The sequence below is a fragment of the Octopus bimaculoides genome, chromosome 11, assembly GCF_046866305.1.
Source record: "Octopus bimaculoides isolate indiv1 chromosome 11, ASM4686630v1, whole genome shotgun sequence".
Taxonomy (NCBI): Eukaryota; Metazoa; Mollusca; class Cephalopoda; order Octopoda; family Octopodidae; genus Octopus; species Octopus bimaculoides.
Window position 1 is genome coordinate 11,643,838 of NC_142938.1, and position 7,500 is coordinate 11,651,337.

At 32.1% G+C, this 7,500-nt stretch overlaps 1 long non-coding RNA gene across 2 annotated transcripts in view; it reads left to right on the forward strand.

Annotated features, from left to right (window-relative positions):
* The window catches only part of LOC106879735 (uncharacterized), a 199,195-nt gene that overhangs the window by 108,598 nt on the left and 83,097 nt on the right, over window positions 1–7,500 (forward strand). Inside the window, exon 1 of one of the 2 annotated variants that reach the window (XR_016243761.1) lies at window positions 1–441. This exon is cut by the window's left edge and continues 270 nt beyond it. The exons of the other annotated variant lie outside the window; for it this stretch is intronic. This is a non-coding gene — a long non-coding RNA (uncharacterized LOC106879735). The remainder of the gene's footprint in view (window positions 442–7,500) is intronic. 2 annotated transcript variants of the gene reach the window in all.

Below are 7,500 nucleotides of genomic sequence, written 5' to 3' on the forward strand. Positions count from 1 at the left end.
AGTGATTGTCTCACACTGAGGACGGATAACATCTAGAAAATTAAGTCTCTTAGTATCACGTTAGGCTAGAGAGGGGAGTGATGACCGTCCTTGTAAATGCTATATACGGATGCAAACTGCGCGCAATAGAGAGCTAGCTGGAAAAATGTTTTCCTGGGGCTAAAACAACAGTGATATCGTCCTTTATAGGACTGCCACATTCTGTTGGCAAATAAACATGACTATATATATATATATATATATACATATATATATATATATATATATAGGGAGAATTCACAAAAAAAAAACAAAAGATGAAGACAGGTGGGGTAGAAGACAAACAGATGTACTAGTATAACGTTCGAGAATTCAAAAAGTCTTTAACGTTTCGAGCCTACGCTCTTCCACAGAAAGGAACACAGAAAGAAACAAGGAGAGACACAAGCTGAGAACAAAAATGTGAGTAGTGATCTATCATGGCGAAATGTATATACATATATAAATATATATATATATATACACACACACACACACACATATATATATATATATATATATATATATATATATATATATATATATATATACACACAGACACACATATATATATATATATATATATTCATATTATATAATATAATATAAATAATATATATGCATATATACGTACGTATATGTACATACTTACATCTAAATGTATATATATATATATCTATGATCTCATTTTCAATGACCCGAGATCATTAAAGGAAGAGCCTTTCAATTATTCGTGTTCATATAATCAACTACTCGAAGTGCCTGTCGCGCGGAGATCCACATTTAGTAAAAGTAATGCTTTTGTTTCGAGATTGATGAGATGAGTACCACTTGAAGTATTGCAATAAGTAATGACTATTCCAAATATACTTAATAACCTTGTAGGCCAGTATCTTGAATAGATCTATTATAAATGTAAAATCTAAACTAGCGAAACGGAGGAAACAGAGGCTACTAGAAATAGTTGTTAAATCTCTTTAAAATTTGTATATATCCTAGCGGCAAAATGGGCAGGTGTTCACCGCTATTGACCCGGGCCTATCGAGGCTATGTCAATGCGTTTCGTAGACAGAAACTAATACAGGCCCGGTGTATAAACCTACATACAATCATTCATATACTTTTATATATATATATATATATATATATATATGTGTGTGTGTGTGTGTGTGTGTGTGTGTGTGTGTGTGTGTGTGTATACAAATATATTTGTGTGTACATATACATATACATATATCTGCCTATATATAGATAGATAAATAGATAAATTCATATGCATATATACATGCATACATATATGTATATATGTATAGATAGATAGATAGATAGACAGACAGACAAACAGACAGACACACAGACAGACTCTCCGTATATATATATATATATATATATATATATATGTGTGTGTGTGTGTGTGTGTGTGTGTGTGTGTGTATGTGTGTGTGTGTGTGTGCGTGTGTGTGTGTGTGTGTGAGCACATACACAAGGAGGGACTGTAAAATCATTATAGCCAAAAAAACAAAACAAAAAAAAACACACACAGAGTAACAGAGTGTATGAGAGAGAAAAGAGATAGATTAACAGAACATGAAATGCAGCGAGAAGAAAATAGCTCTCTGAACAATAAGTATAAGATAAAGATAATAGAGAGATTTTAGTAGCAACAGACGCTATGTAAAGAGAGTTTCGGCCATCAACGACATTTACGTTTTCTTCTTCTCGTCATCAGTCTATTCGTTATATCAACATTCAGGCAAACGTAAGGAGACACAAAATAGATGCGATTAGCATATAGTACAGAGAAGTAATCGATAATTTCTATATTTAAAGATTTCCTTCCAGTATATCCGAGATACTGGCAATGCTACTTAGCGGTCCATAAACTGACTAATGAAATATGATAAGAGAACTTGACCGTCTAGTGTATGTATTAGATTGTGTTGTGTGTATCGCAAATGTATGAATGTGTGAATTATAAGAATGCATGAATGAAAGAATGACTGTTCGTTGGAGTGATTTTAGACGTTGGTTTTAAAATAGTGAGAGATTAGATTGTATAATAATACTCATAAATGTATGTCTGAGGACTTGCTTAAGTAAATATTGTGGTTGCTAGCTGTTGAGAAATGATGAACGCGCTACTCTGGATAAATGCCTCAGCAAGAGGCTGTCACGTCCGGCCACATGGCTGATGTTGCCAGGAAGTTCGTGTCTGTTTATATTATACACAAAAAAGTGTGTGTATATATATATATATATATATATATATATATATATATATATATATATATATATATATATATATATATATATATATATATATATATATATATATATATATATATATATTTGTGCATATATCTTTATATTTTTATTTTTAACCATTATATATATGTATATTTATATTGACATATATATTTAGTTACACTATTTACATACATATATATATATATATATATATATATATATATATATATATTGCCATATATATATATATATTTATATTGCCATATATATATGTGTGTGTGTGTGTGTCTATATTACTATATATATGGCAATATGAATATATATATATATATATATATATATATATATATATATATATATATATATATATATATATATATATATATATATATGTAATGGATAACGATATAAATATAAAGATAAGGATAAATATAGATACATAAAGATATATATAATATATTTACATATGAATTTATGCATGTGTATATATATAAAGACGCACGCTTATATACATGCATACCTGTATGTATATGTGTGTGCATGTGTGTGTGTATGTGTGTGTGTGTGTATTGTGTGCGTGCGTGTGTATCGCCAATAGCTTCAGTATATTCCATTCACACGATTATAAATTATTTTATAAAAACGAATTTTTGCTCCAGTCACGTGATCAAATAGTGACCCATTTTTAAACATTTGATGTCGAAGTGGCCATGTTGATAAACTACAGTCATTGCTGAGGGTCAGCTTACTCTAGTACAGTTCAAGGTTCTATACATCTAAATATATAGGACTATCTCACATCTTCATAGATTTCAATAGAGTGAGATTAGCTATTAGTTTGGTAACGGAACGTCTCTATAAGGGCGTTGTAATCCACAAGCAAGTGATATTACTGATAGTAATAGTTGATCGAAATAAATCATTTATAAAAACAAAATGCAATTAAAATTTGAAGGGTGTGTCGTCTCTGAAAACAGATTTTCCCCGGAAACAACTTTTCCCCGTTATATTAGACCTTCTCAGCGAGAATTATCATCCAACATATATGGTAAGTATGGAGAGTGAATGTGAGCGTTTGTGTATATATATATATATATATATATATATATATATATATGTATGTATGTATGTATGTATGTATAGATAGATAGATATAGATATATATGTATGCATGTGTGTGCGTGCGTGCGTGCGTGTAGGTGTACGTATGTGTGTGTGTGTGTTTGTGTATGGATATATATATATATATATATATATATATATATATATATATATATATATATATATATATATATAAATATATACACAAAAAAGAAAAAGACAAAACCGCCAACACAAATGTCAGGCACGCTTTTCAAAGCATTGTCAATTTTAATTCTTAAACTGATTCAGAATTTCTGAGTTTGTAAATTGTTCTATTTGATAAATCTATTTGGATGCATAAAATTTCAAGCAAACTCAGTATATTTCTTCAATGCATATTTAGCAATGTAAGCAGAAAATTCAAAACTTGTCAGTTATTTTGTTTCTTAAATGCATTTATTAGGAAAATTTTAAAGAAATTCAGAACAATTTCAGAATTCATCAATTAATTTACTCGTTAAATACATTTATTTAAACCATTTTCAGCAAATTAGGCATAATAATGATATATTTGCTCCTAACTTGGGAAGAAAAATTAAATCAACAGCTAGCTTTAGGGGATGGTTGCATTATATAAAATCTAAATACAATTTCTAAAACGAAAGTGATTTACTCAAATATTGGAAACAAATGGAATAAATTATAAATTTTGAGCTCTGTACAAAAAATTCTATAATAAGGTTAAAACGATTCGGATGAAAATGAAGGTGATTTGCAGAATACTTATATTATCAAACCGTGATTCATAACCCAATGCCCAGCAGCCATTTTGGACTTCCGCCATTCATTTATCTACGCTTGACGACTTAGGTTTGTTTGACATGCACACAAAAAAAGTTGCATGGAGTTGAATCATTATTACAGGTGTCTGTGCGTGTACATACCTATATATATATATATATATATATATATATATATATACACATATGTGTGTGTAATACAGGGAGTGAGAAAGAGATAGAGAGAGACGGTGTGGGAGAACTCTAGGTGGATCCTGAGAGATAGATTTAGTTCAGTTGACAGAGTATTAAAGGTGATCAAAATATATATAGAAATAAACTGCTAATTATCAAAATAGGATACTTTGTAAATAATATAGGAGACTGCCCCTTCTATTGTACCAGATAGAGAGATTGTTGATTCCCATATATATACAGGGTGTCCACAAAGTCTGGGTACATTGAGTAAATAAAATCATAACATAGACAATTAAATATAAGAAATAATAATTTTCATTTTTTACTTTATTAAAAAAAAAAAAAGATACTTTACTTTTCTAAATTTGTTTATGTTATTTATGTTAGAGATTAGCGTAATGAAACTTTTCCGCACTGGATTGGAAGGAGGGGTCATGTTGAATGATCCCTCCTCCCTTCACGTTCCTGCTATCTACAATTCTCTACACGCTATATAAATCTCTTTCTGATTATCCTTACCATCTCTCTTTCTTTCAATCTTTCTCTTACACACACACACACACACTCTCTCTCTATCTCTCTCTCTCTCTCTCTCTCTCTCTCTCTCTCTCTCTCTCTCTCTCTCTCTCTCTCTCCATATCGTTCCTGTTCATTCACTCTTATACACATAGATCACTAACAAATTCCCTTTCATCAGTCAATCTTTTCAACAACCAAGTCGTTTTATGAATTTTCATTTACTTTCCCCACCTCGTGTCTTACTTTTTATCGATTCGGTAGTATACTGTCTATCTATCTATCTATCTATCTATCTATCTATCTATCTATCTATCTATCTATCTATCTATCTATCTACCTACCTACCTACCTATCTATCTATCTATCTATCTATCTATCTGCTTGTTTGTCTTTGTATCTATCAACCTATCTACCTATCTATCTCCCTTTCTCACTCTCTTTATCTCTATCTCTCTCTATATATATGTTTCTATGTATCTATTTATGTATCAATATATATCTACTCATCTATATCTACCTACCTACCTACCTACCTACCTACCTACCTACCTACCTACCTACCTACCTACCTATTTACCTACCTACCTACCTACCTACCTGCCTGCCTATCTACCTACCTACCTACCTGCCTACCTACCTAACAAACTACTTATATATGTATTTCCGTGTATGTTAACGTGTGGAAGTGTATGAGCGTGTGTATCAAGTAATCAATTTATCGACAATCAGTAACTTTTGATATGTGTGTGTGTTTGTGTGCGTGTGTATACACATATATAACTATTTACACACATACATACATACATACATACATACATACAGACATACATACATATAAACACTTGCTGCAGTTTTGATCCGCATTTGGTACATTCTATCAGTGCGACAGAAACGTGATTTACACCTATTGAAATGCTTATGAGCCGGAAATCACCTCTCTTTGCTGGCGTCAAAAACGCAAAATATTGAATCTAAATTGTTTGTGCATTCAAAACACTAATTTTAATATAAAATATAACCAGTTTAACGACAAAGAATCTTTGATAGAATTTGAAACATATTTACAATTTTGCTTCTATTTTCAAGTTACAGAAAAATAAAATTTATTTGTTCCTAACTGGATAAATTATTGACAATTAGGTTGTAATACGTTTAATAAATAATTGTTTAATATTGTTTAACTAAAAGCGTTTGTTTTTCAAATATTTTATTTTCTATTCCGCAAACACAGCATATACTCTTTGCTGTTTACTCTTTTACTTGTTTCAGTCATTTGACTGTGGCCATGCTGGAGCACCACCTTTAGTCGAGCAAATCGACCGCAGGACTTATTCTTTGTAAAGCCTAGTACTTATTCTATCGGTCTCTTTTGCCGAACTGCTAAGTTACGGGGACGTAAACACACCAGCCTCGGTTGTCAAGCGATGTTGGGGGGACAAACAAACACAGACACACAAAACGAAAGCAGGTCTAATAGTAAATCGCATATATTTATAGCGAATGATAACTAGCTGTGAAACGGCTGCTGAGAAATCACGCGAATCATATGTATTTCTCCAGCTTCAACCCCGTTGATTTTGCTGTCAGTCAGTAAATTGTCTGTAGTACGGAGAAGCCGTGTATCGTGTACAATTGCAGAGGTCGTTTCCGAAGTCTAAGTTTTTGAGAAGCATTACGGGAGCTAGCTTAACATGACTATAGCAGTTTCATAGAGATCTTCGTCATTACCAGTTATCCTTACAGCAATCTCATTGCATGCAAGTAAGTTGTGACTTCTGGATTCTTAGCCACCTGGTTTTCTTGTTAACATGTAATCAAACAGAAACAGTTTTTTGCATTGTGCTGCCATCGATTTGTTTTTGAACAGACAAGTATTATTGTGAATAACTGTTGAAACTACAGAGGAATGAAGCGTACGGAAAACAACAGTATCAAGGTCCTCTCTTGAATTACCCCTGCAGCTGGTTTCTGTATTTACTGTCAAATTTATTCTTCTGAATGATAAAAGTAAAATGGACAGACAGGTTAGCGCGTAAATCTACAGACATCTTGACAGCATTTCTTCGAGCGCCAAAAAATTTATAAACAACTCAGCTGATTCAAAATGTGGAAAAGTCACATGCGAGTGTAGCATCGTTTGCTTTCATGCTACACATAGCCATAATGTTGAAACACCGAATGCTTCTTTTGTAATATTTTGCTTCTGGTAAATCACGTATGAACAATTGTTGTAATTCATTAAGTAAATCTGGTGTATTTGAAGAGTACGAACTGAATAAGGCTTACCGTAAATGCCAAAATAAGGACAGGCCGATGTTTCTGCAATGTGGTTTTCTATCAACAGTAATGTGATACAATGACTGCATCTTATGCCCATTAACCCATAACTATAACAGATTAAATTGACAGCTACTTCTAGGTCTGACGTCACGACGTCTTACCTCATTCAGCCTTCTTCGTTTTGACGATTTCTTCTATTCGAAGCTATTAGTCGCTCACTTGAAAAAAAATCCCTGGTCTGCTTGATGATAATACACAATAACTTGTTTTAAAATCTGTTTCCGTTTTTCTTCAGAAATTTGTCGCACTGTTTAGGCTTTTGTGTCGGAATAGTCCTCGTTGGTCTTGAAAAAAAAAACTGTTGCCATGTTTCCCC